At 42.8% G+C, this 21,155-nt stretch overlaps 7 non-coding genes across 7 annotated transcripts; all 7 read right to left on the bottom strand.

Moving 5' to 3' along the window:
- Nucleotides 1–434: 434 nt before the first annotated feature.
- On the bottom strand, nucleotides 435–508 carry TRNAI-AAU (transfer RNA isoleucine (anticodon AAU)). The gene has a single exon. It is a non-coding gene; the product is annotated as a tRNA-Ile (tRNA).
- A 2,555-nt stretch (nucleotides 509–3,063) lies between these two features.
- Nucleotides 3,064–3,137, bottom strand: TRNAI-AAU (transfer RNA isoleucine (anticodon AAU)). The gene has a single exon. It is a non-coding gene; the product is annotated as a tRNA-Ile (tRNA).
- A 2,258-nt stretch (nucleotides 3,138–5,395) lies between these two features.
- TRNAI-AAU (transfer RNA isoleucine (anticodon AAU)) lies at nucleotides 5,396–5,469 on the bottom strand. The gene has a single exon. It is a non-coding gene; the product is annotated as a tRNA-Ile (tRNA).
- A 5,186-nt stretch (nucleotides 5,470–10,655) lies between these two features.
- TRNAI-AAU (transfer RNA isoleucine (anticodon AAU)) lies at nucleotides 10,656–10,729 on the bottom strand. The gene has a single exon. It is a non-coding gene; the product is annotated as a tRNA-Ile (tRNA).
- Nucleotides 10,730–11,406: 677 nt separating this feature from the next.
- On the bottom strand, nucleotides 11,407–11,480 carry TRNAI-AAU (transfer RNA isoleucine (anticodon AAU)). The gene has a single exon. It is a non-coding gene; the product is annotated as a tRNA-Ile (tRNA).
- Nucleotides 11,481–18,528: 7,048 nt separating this feature from the next.
- Nucleotides 18,529–18,602, bottom strand: TRNAI-AAU (transfer RNA isoleucine (anticodon AAU)). The gene has a single exon. It is a non-coding gene; the product is annotated as a tRNA-Ile (tRNA).
- Nucleotides 18,603–19,325: 723 nt separating this feature from the next.
- Nucleotides 19,326–19,399, bottom strand: TRNAI-AAU (transfer RNA isoleucine (anticodon AAU)). The gene has a single exon. It is a non-coding gene; the product is annotated as a tRNA-Ile (tRNA).
- Nucleotides 19,400–21,155: the final 1,756 nt, after the last annotated feature.

The following is a 21,155-nucleotide window of genomic DNA, read 5'->3' as shown; positions in this document are numbered from 1 at the left end:
CTGCTTCCAACAAAACAGCAAACTTGTCATAGTAAATCTAAAGCTGTGGGTGGGAATTCTGCATCAATCTAATGCTTCTGCAGACATTTTTCCCAAATTGACAAAGTGGCCAATACTGGGATCAAATTCGCTAACTTGGCGTTATTAGCACCATGCTCAGTCAGAAAAAGTATCCTTCTGACTGGAGCATAGGAGGGAGGCCAGTTGCAGGGGGGAGTTTTCTTTCCTTGAAAGAAAATGCCTAACTCATTCACAAATACAACCCTTATCCTCACAACAACATTGGTTATGTCTGCAGCAGTACTGACCCGTGACTATGTATGCACAGCTGCTTCCAACAAAACAGCAATCTTGTGTTAGTAACTCTAAAGCTGTGAGTGCCAATTCTGCATCAATCTCATCCTTCTGCAGAAATATTTCCCAAAATGACAAAGTGGCCAATACGGGGATCGAACCCGTGACCTTGGCGTTATTAGCACCACGCTCTAACCAACTGAGCTAACCAGCCAGCTGAGCATATTTCTGACTGGAGCATAAGAGGGAGGCCAGTTGCAGGGGGATTTTTTCTTCCCTTGGAAAAAAAATGCCTAACTCATTCACACATAAAACCCTTATCCTCACAACAACCTAAAGAAAAACTACATGTGATCTGAAGGAAATTCACGAATATGACAATTATCTTCAAACTGACTTGTAGCCTGCATCACATTTGAGTAGAACTGGGACAAAGAAGGTTAAATGCATCTCATTGGTCATTTCCCACAGCAGTACTGACCTGTGACCATTTATGGACTGCTGCTTCCAACAAAACAGCAAACTAGTCATAGTAAATCTAAAGCTGTGGGTGGGAATTCTGCATCAATCTCATGCTTCTGCAGAAATATTTCCCAAATTGACAAAGTGGCCAATACTGGGATCAAATCCGCTAACTTGGCGTGATTAGCACCATGCTCAGTCAGAAAAAGTATGCCTTCTGACTGGAGCATAGGAGGGAGGCCAGTTGCAGGGGGAGTTTTCTTCCCTTGAAAGAAAATGCCTAACTCATTCACAAATACAACCCTTATCCTCACAACAACATTGGTTATGTCCCGCAGCAGTACTGACCCGTGACCATGTATGCACAGCTGCTTCCAACAAAACAGCAATCTTGTGTTAGTAACTCTAAAGCTGTGAGTGCCAATTCTGCATCAATCTCATGCTTCTGCAGAAATATTTCCCAAAATGACAAGGAGGCCAATACGGGGACCCGTGACCTTGCCATTATAAGCAGCACGCTCTAACCAAAGGAGCTAAACAGCCAGCTGAGCGTTTTGTTTCTGACTCAAGCATAAGCAGGAGGCCAGTTGTAGGGGGATGTTTTCTTCCCTTGGAAATGCCTAACTCATTCACACAGACAACCCTTATCCTCACAACAACCTAAAGAAAAACTCCATGTGATCTGAAGGAAATTCATGAATATTACAATTATCTTCAAACTGACTTGTGGCCTGCATCACATTTAAGTAGTACTGCGACAAAGAAGGTTAAATGCATCTCATTGGTCATTTCCCACAGCAGTACTGACCTGTGACCATTTATGGACTGCTGCTTCCAACAAAACAGCAAACTTGTCATAGTAAATCTAAAGCTGTGGGTGGGAATTCTGCATCAATCTAATGCTTCTGCACACATTTTTCCCAAATTGACAAAGTGGCCAATACTGGGATCAAATTCGCTAACTTGGCGTGATTAGCACCATGCTCAGTCAGAAAAAGTACTGCTTCTGACTGGAGCATAGGAGGGAGGCCAGTTGCAGGGGGGAGTTTTCTTTCCTTGAAAGAAAATGCCTAACTCATTCACAAATACAACCCTTATCCTCACAACAACATTGGTTATGTCCGCAGCAGTACTGACCCGTGACTATGTATGCACAGCTGCTTCCAACAAAACAGCAATCTTGTGTTAGTAACTCTAAAGCTGTGAGTGCCAATTCTGCATCAATCTCATGCTTCTGCAGAAATATTTCCCAAGTTGACAAAGTGGCCAATACTGGGATCAAATTCGCTAACTTGGCGTGATTAGCACCATGCTCAGTCAGAAAAAGTAAGCCTTCTGACTGGAGCATAGGAGGGAGGCCAGTTGCAGGGGGGAGTTTTCTTCCCTTGAAAGAAAATGCCTAACTCATTCACAAATACAACCCTTATCCTCACAACAACATTGGTTATGTCCGCAGTAGTACTGACCCGTGACCATGTATGCACAGCTGCTTCCAACAAATCAGCAATCTTGTGTTAGTAACTCTAAAGCTGTGAGTGCCAATTCTGCATCAATCTCATCCTTCTGCAGAATTATTTCCCAAAATGACAAAGTGGCCAATACGGGGATCGAACCCGTGACTTTGGCGTTATTTGCACCACGCTCTAACCAACTGCCTAAATGCCTAACTCATTCACACAGACAACCCTTATCCTCACAACAACCTAAAGAAAAACTACATGTGATCTGAAGGAAATTCATGAATATGACAATTATCTTCAAACTGACTTGTAGCCTGCATCACCTTTAAGTAGAACTGGGACAAAGAAGGTTAAATGCATCTCATTGGTCATTTCCCACAGCAGTACTGACCTGTGACCATTTATGGACTGCTGCTTCCAACAAAACAGCAAACTTGTCATAGTAAATCTAAAGCTGTGGGTGGGAATTCTGCATCAATCTCATGCTTCTGCAGAAATAATTCCCAAATTGACAAAGTGGACAATACTGGGATCAATTTCACTAACTTGGCGTGATTAGCACCATGCTCAGTCAGAAAAAGTATGCCTTCTGACTGGAGCATAGGAGGGAGGCCAGTTGCAGGGGGGAGTTTTCTTCCCTTGAAAGAAAATGCCTAACTCATTCACAAATACAACCCTTATCCTCACAACAACATTGGTTATGTCCCGCAGCAGTACTGACCCGTGACCATGTATGCACAGCTGCTACCAACAAAACAGCAATCTTGTGTTAGTAACTCTAAAGCTGTGAGTGCCAATTCTGCATCAATCTCATGCTTCTGCAGAAATATTTCCCAAAATGACAAAGTGGCCAATATGGGGATCGAACCCGTGACCTTGGCGTTATTAGCACCACGCTCTAACCAACTGAGCTAACCGGCCAGCTGAGAGTCTTTTTCCCTTGGAAAAAAAATGCCTAACTCATTCACACATAAAACCCTTATCCTCACAACAACCTAAAGAAAAACTACATGTGATCTGAAGGAAATTCATGAATATGACAATTATCTTCAAACTGACTTGTAGCCTGCATCACATTTAAGTAGAACTGGGACAAAGAAGGTTAAATGCATCTCATTGGTCATTTCCCACAGCAGTACTGACCTGTGACCAGTTATGGACTGCTGCTTCCAGCAAAACAGCAAACTAGTCATAGTAAATCTAAAGCTGTGGGTGGGAATTCTGCATCAGTCTCATGCTTCTGCAGAAATATTTCCCAAATTGACAAAGTGGCCAATACTGGGATCAAATCCGCTAACTTGGCGTGATTAGCACCATGCTCAGTCAGAAAAAGTATGCCATCTGACTGGAGCATAGGAGGGAGGCCAGTTGCAGGGGGGAGTTTTCTTCCCTTGAAAGAAAATTCCTAACTCATTCACAAATACAACCCTTATCCTCACAACAACATTGGTTATGTCCCGCAGCAGTACTGACCAGTGACCATGTATGCACAGCTGCTTCCAACAAAACAGCAATCTTGTGTTAGTAACTCTAAAGCTGTGAGTGCCAATTCTGCATCAATCTCATGCTTCTGCAGAAATATTTCCCAAAATGACAAGGAGGCCAATACGGGGACCCGTGACCTTGCCATTATTAGCAGCACGCTCTAACCAAATGAGCTAAACAGCCAGCTGAGCGTTTTGTTTCTGACTCAAGCATAAGCAGGAGGCCAGTTGTAGGGGGATGTTTTCTTCCCTTGGAAATGCCTAACTCATTCAGACAGACAACCCTTATCCTCACAACAACCTAAAGAAAAACTCCATGTGATCTGAAGGAAATTCATGAATATTACAATTATCTTCAAACTGACTTGTGGCCTGCATCACATTTAAGTAGTACTGCGACAAAGAAGGTTAAATGCATCTCATTGGTCATTTCCCACAGCAGTACTGACCTGTGACCATTTATGGACTGCTGCTTCCAACAAAACAGCAAACTTGTCATAGTAAATCTAAAGCTGTGGGTGGGAATTCTGCATCAATCTAATGCTTCTGCAGACATTTTTCCCAAATTGACAAAGTGGCCAATACTGGGATCAAATTCGCTAACTTGGCGTGATTAGCACCATGCTCAGTCAGAAAAAGTATGCTTCTGACTGGAGCATAGGAGGGAGGCCAGTTGCAGGGGGGAGTTTTCTTTCCTTGAAAGAAAATGCCTAACTCATTCACAAATACAACCCTTATCCTCACAACAACATTGGTTATGTCCGCAGCAGTACTGACCCGTGACTATGTATGCACAGCTGCTTCCAACAAAACAGCAATCTTGTGTTAGTAACTCTAAAGCTGTGAGTGCCAATTCTGCATCAATCTCATCCTTCTGCAGAAATATTTCCCAAAATGACAAAGTGGCCGATACGGGGATCGAACCCGTCGTTATTAGCACCAAGCTCTAACCAACTGAGCTAACCAGCCAGCTGAGAGGCATATTTCTGACTGGACCATAAGAGGGAGGCCAGTTGCAGGGGGATTTTTTCTTCCCTTGGAAAAAAAATGCCTAACTCATTCACACATAAAACCCTTATCCTCACAACAACCTAAGGAAAAACTACATGTGATCTGAAGGAAATTCATGAATATGACAATTATCTTCAAACTGACTTGTAGCCTGCATCACATTTAAGTAGAACTGGGACAAAGAAGGTTAAATGCATCTCATTGGTCATTTCCCACAGCAGTACTGACCTGTGACCATTTATGGACTGCTGCTTCCAACAAAACAGCAAACTAGTCATAGTAAATCTAAAGCTGTGGGTGGGAATTCTGCATCAATCTCATGCTTCTGCAGAAATATTTCCCAAATTGACAAAGTGGCCAATACTGGGATCAAATTCGCTAACTTGGCGTGATTAGCACCATGCTCAGTCAGAAAAAGTATGCCTTCTGACTGGAGCATAGGAGGGAGGCCAGTTGCAGGGGGGAGTTTTCTTCCCTTGAAAGAAAATGCCTAACTCATTCACAAATACAACCCTTATCCTCACAACAACATTGGTTATGTCCCGCAGCAGTACTGACCCGTGACCATGTATGCACAGCTGCTTCCAACAAAACAGCAAACTTGTGTTAGTAACTCTAAAGCTGTGAGTGCCAATTCTGCATCAATCTCATGCTTCTGCAGAAATATTTCCCAAAATGACAAAGTGGCCAATACGGGGATCGAACCCATGACCTTGGCGTTATTAGCACCACGCTCTAACCAACTGAGCTAACCGGCCAGCTGAAAGTCTTTTTCCCTTGGAAGAAAAAAATGCCTAACTCATTCACACATAAAACCCTTATCCTCACAACAACCTAAAGAAAAACTACATGTGATCTGAAGGAAATTCATGAATATGACAATTATCTTCAAACTGACTTGTAGCCTGCATCACATTTAAGTAGAACTGGGACAAAGAAGGTTAAATGCATCTCATTGGTCATTTCCCAGAGCAGTACTGACCTGTGACCATTTATGGACTGCTGCTTCCAACAAAACAGCAATCTTGTGTTAGTAACTCTAAAGCTGTGAGTGCCAATTCTGCATCAATCTCATCCTTCTGCAGAAAAATTTCCCAAAATGACAAAGTGGCTAATACGGGGATCGAACCCGTGACCTTGGTGTTATTAGCACCATGCTCTAACCAACTGAGCTAAACGGCCAGCTGAGAGGCATATTTCTAACTGGAGCATAAGAGGGAGGCCAGTTGCAGGGGGATTTTTTCTTCCCTTGGAAAAAAAATGCCTAACTCATTCACACATAAAACCCTTATCCTCACAACAACCTAAAGAAAAACTACATGTGATCTGAAGGAAATTCACGAATATGACAATTATCTTCAAACTGACTTGTAGCCTGCATCACATTTAAGTAGAACTGGGACAAAGAAGGTTAAATGCATCTCATTGGTCATTTCCCACAGCAGTGACCTGTGACCATTTATGGACTGCTGCTTCCAACAAAACAGCAAACTTGTCATAGTAAATCTAAAGCTGTGGGTGGGAATTCTGCATCAATCTCATGCTTCTGCAGAAATATTTCCCAAATTGACAAAGTGGCCAATACTGAGATCAAATTCGCTAACTTAGCGTGATTAGCACCAAGCTCAGTCAGAAAAAGTATGCCTTCTGACTGGAGCATAGGAGGGAGGCCAGTTGCAGGGGGGAGCTTTCCTCCCTTGAAAGAAAATGCCTAACTCATTCACAAATACAACCCTTATCCTCACAACAACATTGGTCATTTCCCACAGCAGTGACCTGTGACCATTTATGGACTGCTGCTTCCAACAAAACAGCAAACTTGTCATAGTAAATCTAAAGCTGTGGGTGGGAATTCTGCATCAATCTCATGCTTCTGCAGAAATATTTCCCAAAATGACAAAGTGGCCAATACGGGGATCCAACCCGTGACCTTGGCGTTATTAGCACCACGCTCTAACCAACTGAGCTAACCGACCAGCTGAAAGTCCAGTTTCTGACTGGAGCATAAGAGGGAGGCCAGTTGCAGGGGGATTTTTTTCTTCCCTTGGAAAAAAAATGCCTAACTCATTCACACATAAAACCCTTATCCTCACAACAACCTAAAGAAAAACTACATGTGATCTGAAGGAAATTCATGAATATGACAATTATCTTCAAACTGACTTGTAGCCTGCATCACATTTAAGTAGAACTGGGACAAAGAAGGTTAAATGCATCTCATTGGTCATTTCCCACAGCAGTACTGACCTGTGACTATTTATGGACTGCTGCTTCCAACAAAACAGCAAACTAGTCATAGTAAATCTAAAGCTGTGGGTGGGAATTCTGCATCAATCTCATGCTTCTGCAGAAATATTTCCCAAATTGACAAAGTGGCCAATACTGGGATCAAATTCGCTTACTTGGCGTGATTAGCACCATGCTCAGTCAGAAAAAGTATGCCTTCTGACTGGAGCATAGGAGGGAGGCCAGTTGCAGGGGGTAGTTTTCTTCCATTGAAAGAAAATGCCTAACTCATTCACAAATACAACCCTTATCCTCACAACAACTTTGGTTATGTCCCGCAGCAGTACTGACCCGTGACCATGTATGCACAGCTGCTACCAACAAAACAGCAATCTTGTGTTAGTAACTCTAAAGCTGTGAGTGCCAATTCTGCATCAATCTCATGCTTCTGCAGAAATATTTCCCAAAATGACAAAGTGGCCAATACGGGGATCCAACCCGTGACATTGGCATTATTAGCACCACGCTCTAACCAACTGAGCTAACCGGCCAGCTGAGAGTCGTTTTCCCTTGGAAAAAAATGCCTAACTCATTCACACATAAAACCCTTGTCCTCACAACAACCTAAAGAAAAACTACATGTGATCTGAAGGAAATTCATGAATATGACAATTATCTTCAAACTGACTTGTAGCCTGCATCACATTTAAGTAGAACTGGGACAAAGAAGGTTAAATGCATCTCATTGGAAGTCCCGCAGCAGTACTGACCCGTGACCATTTAAGGACTGCTGCTTGAAACAAAACAGCAAACTAGTCATAGTAAATCTAAAGCTGTGGGTGGGAATTCTGCATCAATCTCATGCTTCTGCAGAAATATTTCCCAAATTGACAAAGTGGCCAATACTGGGATCAAATTCGCTAACTTGGCGTGATTAGCACCATGCTCAGTCAGAAAAAGTATGCCTTCTGACTGGAGCATAGGAGGGAGGCCAGTTGCAGGGGGATTTTTTCTAACCTTGGAAAAAAAATGCCTAACTCATTCACACATAAAACCCTTATCCTCACAACAACCTAAAGAAAAACTACATGTGATCTGAAGGAAATTCATGAATATTACAATTATCTTCAAACTGACTTGTGGCCTGCATCACATTTAAGTAGAACTGGGACAAAGAAGGTTAAATGCATCTCATTGGAAGTGCCGCAGCAGTACTGACCCGTGACCATGTATGCACAGCTGCTTCCAACAAAACAGCAATCTTGTGTTAGTAATTCTAATGCTGTGGGTGCCAATTCTGCATCAATCTCATGCTTCTGCAGAAATATTTCCCAAATTGACAAAGTGGCCAATACAGGGATCGAACCCATGACCTTGGCATTATTAGCACCACGCTCTAACCAACTGAGCTAACTGGCCAGCTGAGAACCGTGTTTCTGACTGGAGCATAAGAGGGAGGCCAGTTGCAGGGGGATTTTTTCTTCCCTCGGAAAGAAAATGCCTAACTCATTCACAAATACAACCCTTATCCTCACAACAACCTAAAGGAAAACTACATGTGATCTGAAGGAAATTCATGAATATTACAATTATCTTCAAACTGACTTGTGGCCTGCATCACATTTAAGTAGAACTGGGACAAAGAAGGTTAAATGCATCTCATTGGACGTCCCGCAGCAGTACTGACCCGTGACCATTTATAGACTGCTGCTTGAAACAAAACAGCAAACTAGTCATAGTAAATCTAAAGCTGTGGGTGGGAATTCTGCATCAATCTCATGCTTCTGCAGAAATATTTCCCAAATTGACAAAGTGGCCAATACTGGGATCAAATTCGCTAACTTGGCGTGATTAGCACCATGCTCAGTCAGATAAAGTGACTGGAGCATAAGAGGGAGGCCAGTTGCAGGGGGATTTTTTCTTCCCTTGGAAAAAAATGCCTAACTCATTCACACATACAACCCTTATCCTCACAACAACCTAAAGAAAAACTCCATGTGATCTGAAGGAAATTCATGAATATTACAATTATCTTCAAACTGACGTGTGGCCTGCGTCACATTTAAGTAGTACTGAGACAAAGAAGGTTAAATGCATCTCATTGGTCATTTCCCACAGCAGTACTGACCTGTGACCATTTATGGACTGCTGCTTCCAACAAAACAGTAAACTTGTCATAGTAAATCTAAAGCTGTGGGTGGGAATTCTGCATCAATCTAATGCTTCTGCAGACATTTTTCCCAAATTGACAAAGTGGCCAATACAGGGATCAAATACGCTAACTTGGCGTTATTAGCACCATGCTCAGTCAGAAAAAGTATGCCTTCTGACTGGAGCATAGGAGGGAGGCCAGTTGCAGGGGGGAGTTTTCTTCCCTTGAAAGAAAATGCCTAACTCATTCTGAATACAACCCTTATCCTCACAACAACATTGGTTATGTCCCGCAGCAGTACTGACCCGTGACCATGTATGCACAGCTGCTTCCAACAAAACAGCAATCTTGTGTTAGTAACTCTAAAGCTGTGAGTGACAATTCTGCATCAATCTCATGCTTCTGCAGAAATATTTCCCAAAATGACAAAGTGGCCAATACGGGGATCGAACCCGTGACCTTGGCGTTATTAGCACCACGCTTTAACCGGCCAGCTGAGAGTCCTGTTTCTGACTGGAGCATAGGAGGGAGGCCAGTTGCAGGGGGGGAGTTTTCTTCCCTTGAAAGAAAATGCCTAACTCATTCTGAATACAACCCTTATCCTCACAACAACATTGGTTATGTCCCGCAGCAGTACTGACCCATGACCATGTATGCACAGCTGCTACCAACAAAACAGCAATCTTGTGTTAGTAACTCTAAAGCTGTGAGTGCCAATTCTGCATCAATCTCATGCTTCTGCAGAAATATTTCCCGAAATGACAAAGTGGCCAATACGGGGATCGAACCTGTGACCTTGGCGTTATTAGCACCACTCTCTAACCAACTGAGCTAACCGGCCAGCTGAGAGGCATATTTCTGACTGGAGCATAAGAGGGAGGCCAGTTGCAGGGGGATTTTTTCTTCCCTTGGAAAAAAATGCCTAACTCATTCACACATAAAACCCTTATCCTCACAACAACCTAAAGAAAAACTACATGTGATCTGAAGGAAATTCACGAATATGACAATTATCTTCAAACTGACTTGTAGCCTGCATCACATTTAAGTAGAACTGGGACAAAGAAGGTTAAATGCATCTCATTGGTCATTTCCCACAGCAGTACTGACCTGTGACCATTTATGGACTGCTGCTTCCAACAAAACAGCAAACTAGTCATAGTAAATCTAAAGCTGTGGGTGGGAATTCTGCATCAATCTCATGCTTCTGCAGAAATATTTCCCAAATTGACAAAGTGGCCAATACTGGGATCAAATTCGCTAACTTGGCGTGATTAGCACCATGCTCAGTCAGAAAAAGTATGCCTTCTGACTGGAGCATAGGAGGGAGGCCAGTTGCAGGGGGGAGTTTTCTTCCCTTGAAAGAAAATGCCTAACTCATTCACAAATACAACCCTTATCCTCACAACAACATTGGTTATGTCCCGCAGCAGTACTGACCCGTGACCATGTATGCACAGCTGCTACCAACAAAACAGCCATCTTGTGTTAGTAACTCTAAAGCTGTGAGTGCCAATTCTGCATCAATCTCATGCTTCTGCAGAAATATTTCCCAAAATGACAAAGTGGCCAATACGGGGATCGAACCCGTGACCTTGGCGTGATTAGCGCCACGCTCTAACCAACTGAGCTAACCGGCCAGCTGAGAGTCTTTTTCCCTTGGAAAAAAAATGCCTAACTCATTCACACATAAAACCCTTATCCTCACAACAACCTAAAGAAAAACTACATGTGATCTGAAGGAAATTCATGAATATGACAATTATCTTCAAACTGACTTGTAGCCTGCATCACATTTAAGTAGAACTGGGACAAAGAAGGTTAAATGCCTCTCATTGGTCATTTCCCACAGCAGTACTGACCTGTGACCATTTATGGACTGCTGCTTCCAACAAAACAGCAAACTAGTCATAGTAAATCTAAAGCTGTGGGTGGGAATTCTGCATCAATCTCATGCTTCTGCAGAAATATTTTCCAAATTGACAAAGTGGCCAATACTGGGATCAAATTCGCTAACTTGGCGTGATTAGCACCATGCTCAGTCAGAAAAAGTATGCCTTCTGACTGGAGCATAGGAGGGAGGCCAGTTGCAGGGGGGAGTTTTCTTCCCTTGAAAGAAAATGCTTACCTCATTCACAAATACAACCCTTATCCTCACAACAACATTGGTTATGTCCGCAGCAGTACTGACCCGTGACTATGTATGCACAGCTGCTTCCAACAAAACAGCAATCTTGTGTTAGTAACTCTAAAGCTGTGAGTGCCAATTCTGCATCAATCTCATCCTTCTGCAGAAATATTTCCCAAAATGACAAAGTGGCCAATACGGGGATCGAACCCGTGACCTTGGTGTTATTAGCACCACACTCTAACCAACTGAGCTAACCGGCCAGCTGAGAGGCATATTTCTAACTGGAGCATAAGAGGGAGGCCAGTTGCAGGGGGATTTTTTCTTCCCTTGGAAAAAAAATGCCTAACTCATTCACACATAAAACCCTTATCCTCACAACAACCTAAAGAAAAACTACATGTGATCTGAAGGAAATTCACGAATATGACAGTTATCTTCAAACTGACTTGTAGCCTGCATCACATTTAAGTAGAACTGGGACAAAGAAGGTTAAATGCATCTCATTGGTCATTTCCCACAGCAGTACTGACCTGTGACCATTTATGGACTGCTGCTTCCAACAAAACAGGAAACTAGTCATAGTAAATCTAAAGCTGTGGGTGGGAATTCTGCATCAATCTCATGCTTCTGCAGAAATATTTCCCAAATTGACAAAGTGGCCAATACTGGGATCAAATTCGCTAACTTGGCGTGATTAGCACCATGCTCAGTCAGATAAAGTATGCCTTCTGACTGGAGCATAGGAGGGAGGCCAGTTGCAGGGGGGAGCTTTCTTCCCTTGAAAGAAAATGCCTAACTCATTCACAAATACAACCCTTATCCTCACAACAACATTGGTTATGTCCCGCAGCAGTACTGACCCGTGACCATGTATGCACAGCTGCTTCCAACAAAACAGCAATCTTGTGTTAGTAACTCTAAAGCTGTGAGTGCCAATTCTGCATCAATCTCATGCTTCTGCAGAAATATTTCCCAAAATGACAAAGTGTCCAATATGGGGATCGAACCCGTGACCTTGGCGTTATTAGCACCACGCTCTAACCAACTGAGCTAACCGACCAGCTGAGAGTCCGGTTTCTGACTGGAGCATAAGAGGGAAGCCAGTTGCAGGGGGATTTTTTCTTCCCTTGGGAAAAAAATGCCTAAGTCATTCACACATGAAACCCTTATCCTAAAGAAAAACTACATGTGATCTGAAGGAAATTCATGAATATGACAATTATCTTCAAACTGACTTGTAGCCTGCATCACATTTAAGTAGAACTGGGACAAAGAAGGTTAAATGCATCTCATTGGTCATTTCCCACAGCAGTACTGACCTGTGACCATTTATGGACTGCTGCTTCCAACAAAACAGCAAACTAGTCATAGTAAATCTAAAGCTGTGGGTGGGAATTCTGCATCAATATTATGCTTCTGCAGAAATATTTCCCAAATTGACAAAGTGGCCAATACTGGGATCAAATTCGCTAACTTGGCGTGATTAGCACCATGCTCAGTCAGAAAAAGTATGCCTTCTGACTGGAGCATGGAGGGAGGCCAGTTGCAGGGGGGAGTTTTCTTCACTTGAAAGAAAATGCCTAACTCATTCACAAATACAACCCTTATCCTCACAACAACATTGGTTATGTCCCGCAGCAGTACTGACCCGTGACCATGTATGCACAGCTGCTTCCAACAAAACAGCAATCTTGTGTTAGTAACTCTAAAGCTGTGAGTGCCAATTCTGCATCAATCTCATGCTTCTGCTGAAATATTTCCCAAAATGACAAGGAGGCCAATACGGGGACCCGTGACCTTGCCATTATTAGCACCACGCTCTAACCAAATGAGCTAAACAGCCAGCTGAGAGTTTTGTTTCTGACTCAAGCATAAGCAAGAGGCCAGTTGTAGGGGGATGTTTTCTTCCCTTGGAAAAAAAATCCCTAACTCATTCACACAGACAACCCTTATCCTCACAACAACCTAAAGAAAAACTCCATGTGATCTGAAGGAAATTCATGAATATTACAATTATCTTCAAACTGACTTGTGGCCTGCATCACATTTAGGTAGTACTGCGACAAAGAAGGTTAAATGCATCTCATTGGTCATTTCCCACAGCAGTACTGACCTGTGACCATTTATGGACTGCTGCTTCCAACAAAACAGCAAACTTGTCATAGTAAATATAAAGCTGTGGGTGTGAATTCTGCATCAATCTAATGCTTCTGCAGACATTTTTCCCAAATTGACAAAGTGGCCAATACTGGGATCAAATTCGCTAACTTGGCGTGATTAGCACCATGCTCAGTCAGAAAAAGTATGCTTCTGACTGGAGCATAGGAGGGAGGCCATTTGCAGGGGGGAGTTTTCTTTCCTTGAAAGAAAATGCCTAACTCATTCACAAATACAACCCTTATCCTCACAACAACATTGGTTATGTCCGCAGCAGTACTGACCCGTGACTATGTATGCACAGCTGCTTCCAACAAAACAGCAATCTTGTGTTAGTAACTCTAAAGCTGTGAGTGCCAATTCTGCATCAATCTCATCCTTCTGCAGAAATATTTCCCAAAATGACAAAGTGGCCAATACGGGGATCGAACCCGTGACCTTGGCGTTATTAGTTATTGGCACCACGCTCTAACCAACTGAGATAACCGGCCAGCTGAGAGGCATATTTCTGACTGGACCATAAGAGGGAGGCCAGTTGCAGGGGGATTTTTTCTTCCCTTGGAAAGAAAATGCCTAACTTATTCACACATAAAACCCTTATCCTCAAAACAACCTAAAGAAAAACTACATGTGATCTGAAGGAAATTCATGAATATGACAATTATCTTCAAACTGACTTGTAGCCTGCATCACATTTAAGTAGAACTGGGACAAAGAAGGTTAAATGCATCTCATTGGTCATTTCCCACAGCAGTACTGACCTGTGACCATTTATGGACTGCTGCTTCCAATAAAATAGCAAACTAGTCATAGTAAATCTAAAGCTGTGGGTGGGAATTCTGCATCAATATTATGCTTCTGCAGAAATATTTCCCAAATTGACAAAGTGGCCAATACTGGGATCAAATTCGCTAACTTGGCGTGATTAGCACCATGCTCAGTCAGAAAAAGTATGCCTTCTGACTGGAGCATGGAGGGAGGCCAGTTGCAGGGGGGAGTTTTCTTCACTTGAAAGAAAATGCCTAACTCATTCACAAATACAACCCTTATCCTCACAACAACATTGGTTATGTCCCGCAGCAGTACTGACCCGTGACCATGTATGCACAGCTGCTTCCAACAAAACAGCAATCTTGTGTTAGTAACTCTAAAGCTGTGAGTGCCAATTCTGCATCAATCTCATGCTTCTGCAGAAATATTTCCCAAAATGACAAAGTGGCCAATACGGGAATCGAACCCATGACCTTGGCGTTATTAGCACCACGCTCTAACCGGCCAGCTGAGAGTCCTGTTTCTGACTGGAGCATAAGAGGGAGGCCAGTTGCAGGGGGATTTTTTCTTCCCTTGGAAAAAAAATGCCTAACTCATTCACACATAAAACCCTTATCCTCACAACAACCTAAAGAAAAACTACATGTGAGCTGAAGGAAATTCATGAATATGGCAATTATCTTCAAACTGACTTGTAGCCTGCATCACATTTAAGTAGAACTGGGACAAAGAAGGTTAAATGCCTCTCATCGGTCATGTCCCACAGCAGTACTGACCTGTGACCATTTATGGACTGCTGCTTCCAACAAAACAGCAAACTAGTCATAGTAAATCTAAAGCTGTGGGTGGGAATTCTGCATCAATCTCATGCTTCTGCAGAAATATCTCCCAAATTGACAAAGTGGCCAATACTGGGATCAAATTCGCTAACTTGGCGTGATTAGCACCATGCTCAGTCAGAAAAAGTATGCCTTCTGACTGGAGCATAGGAGGGAGGCCAGTTGCAGGGGGGAGTTTTCTTCCCTTGAAAGAAAATGCCTAACTCATTCACAAATACAACCCTTATCCTCACAACAACATTGGTTATGTCCGCAGCAGTACTGACCCGTGACTATGTATGCACAGCTGCTTCCAACAAAACAGCAATCTTGTGTTAGTAACTCTAAAGCTGTGAGTGCCAATTCTGCATCAATCTCATCCTTCTGCAGAAATATTTCCCAAAATGACGAAGTGGCCAATACGGGGATCGAACCCGTGACCTTGGTGTTATTAGCACCAAGCTCTTACCAACTGAGCAAACCGGCCAGCTGATAGGCATATTTCTAACTGGAGCATAAGAGGGAGGCCAGTTGCAGGGGGATGTTTTCTTCCCTTGGAAAAAAAATGCCTAACTCATTCACACATAAAACCCTTATCCTCACAACAACCTAAAGAAAAACTACATGCGATCTGAAGGAAATTCATGAATATTACAATTATCTTCAAACTGACTTGTGGCCTGCATCACATTTAGGTAGTACTGCGACAAAGAAGGTTAAATGCATCTCATTGGTCATTTCCCACAGCAGTACTGACCTGTGACCATTTATGGACTGCTGCTTCCAACAAAACAGCAAACTTGTCATAGTAAATCTAAAGCTGTGGGTGGGAATTCTGCATCAATCTAATGCTTCTGCAGACATTTTTCCCAAATTGACAAAGTGGCCAATACTGGGATCAAATTCGCTAACTTGGCGTGATTAGCACCATGCTCAGTCAGAAAAAGTATGCTTCTGACTGGAGCATAGGAGGGAGGCCAGTTGCAGGGGGGAGTTTTCTTTCCTTGAAAGAAAATGCCTAACTCATTCACAAATACAACCCTTATCCTCACAACAACATTGGTTATGTCCACAGCAGTACTGACCCGTGACTATGTATGCACAGCTGCTTCCAACAAAACAGCAATCTTGTGTTAGTAACTTTAAAGCTGTGAGTGCCAATTCTGCATCAATCTCATCCTTCTGCAGAAATATTTCCCAAAATGACAAAGTGGCCAATACGGGGATCGAACCAGCGACCTTGGCTGAGATAACCGGCCAGCTGAGAGGCATATTTCTGACTGGACCATAAGAGGGAGGCCAGTTGCAGGGGGATTTTTTCTTCCCTTGGGAAAAAAATGCCTAACTCATTCACACATAAAACCCTTATCCTCACAACAACCTAAAGAAAAACTACATGTGATCTGAAGGAAATTCATGAATATGACAATTATCTTCAAACTGACTTGTATCCTGCATCACATTTAAGTAGAACTGGGACAAAGAAGGTTAAATGCATCTCATTGGTCATTTCCCACAGCAGTACTGACCTGTGACCATTTATGGACTGCTGCTTCCAACAAAACAGCAAACTAGTCATAGTAAATCTAAAGCTGTGGGTGGGAATTCTGCATCAATCTCATGCTTCTGCAGAAATATTTCCCAAATTCACAAAGTGGCCAATACTGGGATCAAATTCGCTGACTTGGCGTGATTCGCACCATGCTCAGTCAGAAAAAGTATGCCTTCTGACTGGAGCATGGAGGGAGGCCAGTTGCAGGGGGGAGTTTTCTTCCCTTGAAAGAAAATGCCTAACTCATTCACAAATACAACCCTTATCCTCACAACAACATTGGTTATGTCCCGCAGCAGTACTGACTCGTGACCATGTATGCGCAGCTGCTTCCAACAAAACAGCAATCTTGTGTTAGTAACTCTAAAGCTGTGAGTGCCAATTCTGCATCAATCTCATGCTTCTGCAGAAATATTTCCCAAAATGACAAAGTGGCCAATACGGGGATCGAACCCGTGACCTTGGCGTTATTAGCACCACGCTCTAACCGGCCAGCTGAGAGTCCTGTTTCTGACTGGAGCATAAGAGGGAGGCCAGTTGCAGGGGGATTTTTTCTTCCCTTGGAAAAAAAATGCCTAACTCATTCACACATAAAACCCTTATCCTCACAACAACCTAAAGAAAAACTACATGTGATCTGAAGGAAATTCATGAATATGACAATTATCTTCAAACTGACTTGTAGCCTGCATCACATTTAAGTAGAACTGGGACAAAGAAGGTTAAATGCATCTCATTGGTCATTTCCCACAGCAGTACTGACCTGTGACCATTTATGGACTGCTGCTTCCAACAAAACAGCAAACTAGTCATAGTAAATCTAAAGTTGTGGGTGGGAATTCTGCATCAATCTCATGCTTCTGCAGAAATATTTCCCAAATTGACAAAGTGGCCAATACTGGGATCAAATTCGCTAACTTGGCGTGATTAGCACCATGCTCAGTCAGAAAAGGTATGCCTTCTGACTGGAGCATAGGAGGGAGGCCAGTTGCAGGGGGGAGTTTTCTTCCCTTGAAAGAAAATGCCTAACTCATTCACAAATACAACCCTTATCCTCACAACAACATTGGTTATGTCCGCAGCAGTACTGACCTGTGACTATGTATGCACAGCTGCTTCCAACAAAACAGCAATCTTGTGTTAGTAACTCTAAAGCTGTGAGTGCCAATTCTGCATTAATCTCATGCTTCTGCAGAAATATTTCCCAAAATGACAAAGTGGCCAATACGGGGATCGAACCTGTGACCTTGGCTTTATTAGCACCAACTGAGCTAACCGGCCAGCTGAGAGGCATATATCTAACTGGAGCATAAGAGGGAGGCCAGTTGCAGGGGGATTTTTTCTTCCCTTGGAAAAAAATGCCTAACTCATTCACACATAAAACCCTTATCCTCACAACAACCTAAAGAAAAACTACATGTGATCTGAAGGAAATTCACGAATATGACAATTATCTTCAAACTGACTTGTAGCCTGCATCACATTTAAGTAGAACTGGGACAAAGAAGGTTAAATGCATCTCATTGGTCATTTCCCACAGCAGTACTGACCTGTGACCATTTATGGACTGCTGCTTCCAACAAAACAGCAAACTAGTCATAGTAAATCTAAAGCTGTGGGTGGGAATTCTGCATCAATCTCATGCTTCTGCAGAAATATTTCCCAAATTGACAAAGTGGCCAATACTGGGATCAAATTTGCTGACTTGGCGTGATTAGCACCATGCTCAGTCAGAAAAAGTATGCCTTCTGACTGGAGCATAGGAGGGAGGCCAGTTGCAGGGGGTAGTTTTCTTCCCTTGAAAGAAAATGCCTAACTCATTCACAAATACAACCCTTATCCTCACAACAACATTGGTTATGTCCCGCAGCAGTACTGACCCGTGACCATGTATGCACAGCTGCTACCAACAAAACAAACAGCAATCTTGTGTTAGTAACTCTAAAGCTGTGAGTGCCAATTCTGCATCAATCTCATGCTTCTGCAGAAATATTTCCCAAAATGACAAAGTGGCCAATACGGGGATCGAACCCGTGACCTTGGCGTTATTAGCACCACGCTCTAACCAACTGAGCTAACCGGCCAGCTGAGAGGCATATTTCTAACTGGAGCATAAGAGGGAGGCCAGTTGCAGGGGGATTTTTTCTTCCCTTGGAAAAAAAATGCCTAAATCATTCACACATAAAACCCTTATCCTCACAACAACCTAAAGAAAAACTACATGTGATCTGAAGGAAATTCACGAATATGACAATTATCTTCAAACTGACTTGTAGCCTGCATCACATTTAAGTAGAACTGGGACAAAGAAGGTTAAATGCATCTCATTGGTCATTTCCCACAGAAGTACTGACCTGTGACCATTTATGGACTGCTGCTTCCAACAAAACAGGAAACTAGTCATAGTAAATCTAAAGCTGTGGGTGGGAATTCTGCATCAATCTCATCCTTCTGCAGAAATATTTCCCAAATTGACAAAGTGGCCAATACTGGGATCAAATTCGCTAACTTGGCGTGATTAGCACCATGCTCAGTGAGAAAAAGTATGCCTTCTGACTGGAGCATAGGAGGGAGGCCAGTTGCAGGGGGGAGCTTTCTTCCCTTGAAAGAAAATGCCTAACTCATTCAAAAATACAACCCTTATCCTCACAGCAACATTGGTTATGTCCGCAGCAGTACTGACCCGTGACTATATGCACAGCTGCTTCCAACAAAACAGCAATCTTGTGTTAGTAACTCTAAAGCTGTGAGTGCCAATTCTGCATCAATCTCATCCTTCTGCAGAAATATTTCCCAAAATGACAAAGTGGCCAATACAGGGATCGAACCCGTGACCTTGGCGTTATTAGCACCACGCTCTAACCAACTGAGCTAACCGGCCAGCTGAGAGTCTCTTTCCCTTGGAAAAAAATGCCTAACTCATTCACACATAAAACCCTTATCCTCACAACAACCTAAAGAAAAACTACATGTGATCTGAAGGAAATTCATGAATATGACAATTATCTTCAAACTGACTTGTAGCCTGCATCACATTTAAGTAGGACTGGGACAAAGAAGGTTAAATGCATCTCATTGGTCATTTCCCACAGCAGTACTGACCTGAGACCATTTATGGACTGCTGCTTCCAACAAAACAGCAAACTTGTCATAGTAAATCTAAAGCTGTGGGTGGGAATTCTGCATCAATCTAATGCTTCTGCAGACATTTTTCCCAAATTGACAAAGTGGCCAATACTGGGATCAAATTCGCTAACTTGGCGTGATTAGCACCATGCTCAGTCAAAAAAAGTATGCTTCTGACTGGAGCATAGGAGGGAGGCCAGTTGCAGTGGGGAGTTTTCTTTCCTTGAAAGAAAATGCCTAACTCATTCACAAATACAACCCTTATCCTCACAACAACATTGGTTATGTCCGCAGCAGTACTGACCCGTGACTATGTATGCACAGCTGCTTCCAACAAACAGCAATCTTGTGTTAGTAACTCTAAAGCTGTGAGTGCCAATTCTGCATCAATCTCATCCTTCTGCAGAAATATTTCCCAAATTGACAAAGTGGCCAATACTGGGATCAAATTCGCTAACTTGGCATGATTAGCACCATGCTCAGTCAGAAAAAGTAAGCCTTCTGACTGGAGCATAGGAGGGAGGCCAGTTGCAGGGGGGAGTTTTCTTCCCTTGAAAGAAAATGCCTAACTCATTCACAAATACAACCCTTATCCTCACAACAACATTGGTTATGTCCGCAGCAGTACTGACCCGTGATTATGTATGCACAGCTGCTTCCAACAAAACAGCAATCTTGTGTTAGTAACTCTAAAGCTGTGAGTGCCAATTCTGCATCAATCTCATCCTTCTGCAGAAATATTTCCCAAAATGACAAAGTGGCCAATACGAGATCGAACCCGTGACCTTGGCGTTATTAGCACCACGCTCTAACCAACTGATCCAACCGGCCAGCTGAGAGGCATATTTCTAACTGGAGCATAAGAGGGAGGCCAGTTGCAGGGGGATTTTTTCTTCCCTTGGAAAAAAAATGCCTAACTCATTCACACATAAAACCCTTATCCTCACAACAACCTAAAGAAAAACTACATGTGATCTGAAGGAAATTCACGAATATGACAATTATCTTCAAACTGACTTGTAGCCTGCATCACATTTAAGTAGAACTGGGACAAAGAAGGTTAAATGCATCTCATTGGTCATTTCCCACAGAAGTACTGACCTGTGACCATTTATGGACTGCTGCTTCCAACAAAACAGGAAACTAGTCATAGTAAATCTAAAGCTGTGGGTGGGAATTCTGCATCAATCTCATCCTTCTGCAGAAATATTTCCCAAATTGACAAAGTGGCCAATACTGGGATCAAATTCGCTAACTTGGCGTGATTAGCACCATGCTCAGTCAGAAAAAGTATGCCTTCTGACTGGAGCATAGGAGGGAGGCCAGTTGCAGGGGGGAGCTTTCTTCCCTTGAAAGAAAATGCCTAACTCATTCACAAATACAACCCTTATCCTCACAACAACATTGGTTATGTCCCGCAGCAGTACTGACCAGTGACCATGTATGCACAGCTGCTTCCAACAAAACAGCAATCTTGTGTTAGTAACTCTAAAGCTGTGAGTGCCAATTCT

This window comes from Ambystoma mexicanum, chromosome 1p (assembly GCF_040938575.1).
Source record: "Ambystoma mexicanum isolate Mex_15411 chromosome 1p, UKY_AmexF1_1, whole genome shotgun sequence".
Taxonomy (NCBI): Eukaryota; Metazoa; Chordata; class Amphibia; order Caudata; family Ambystomatidae; genus Ambystoma; species Ambystoma mexicanum.
This window is presented reverse-complemented; position numbering and strand designations above follow the sequence as displayed.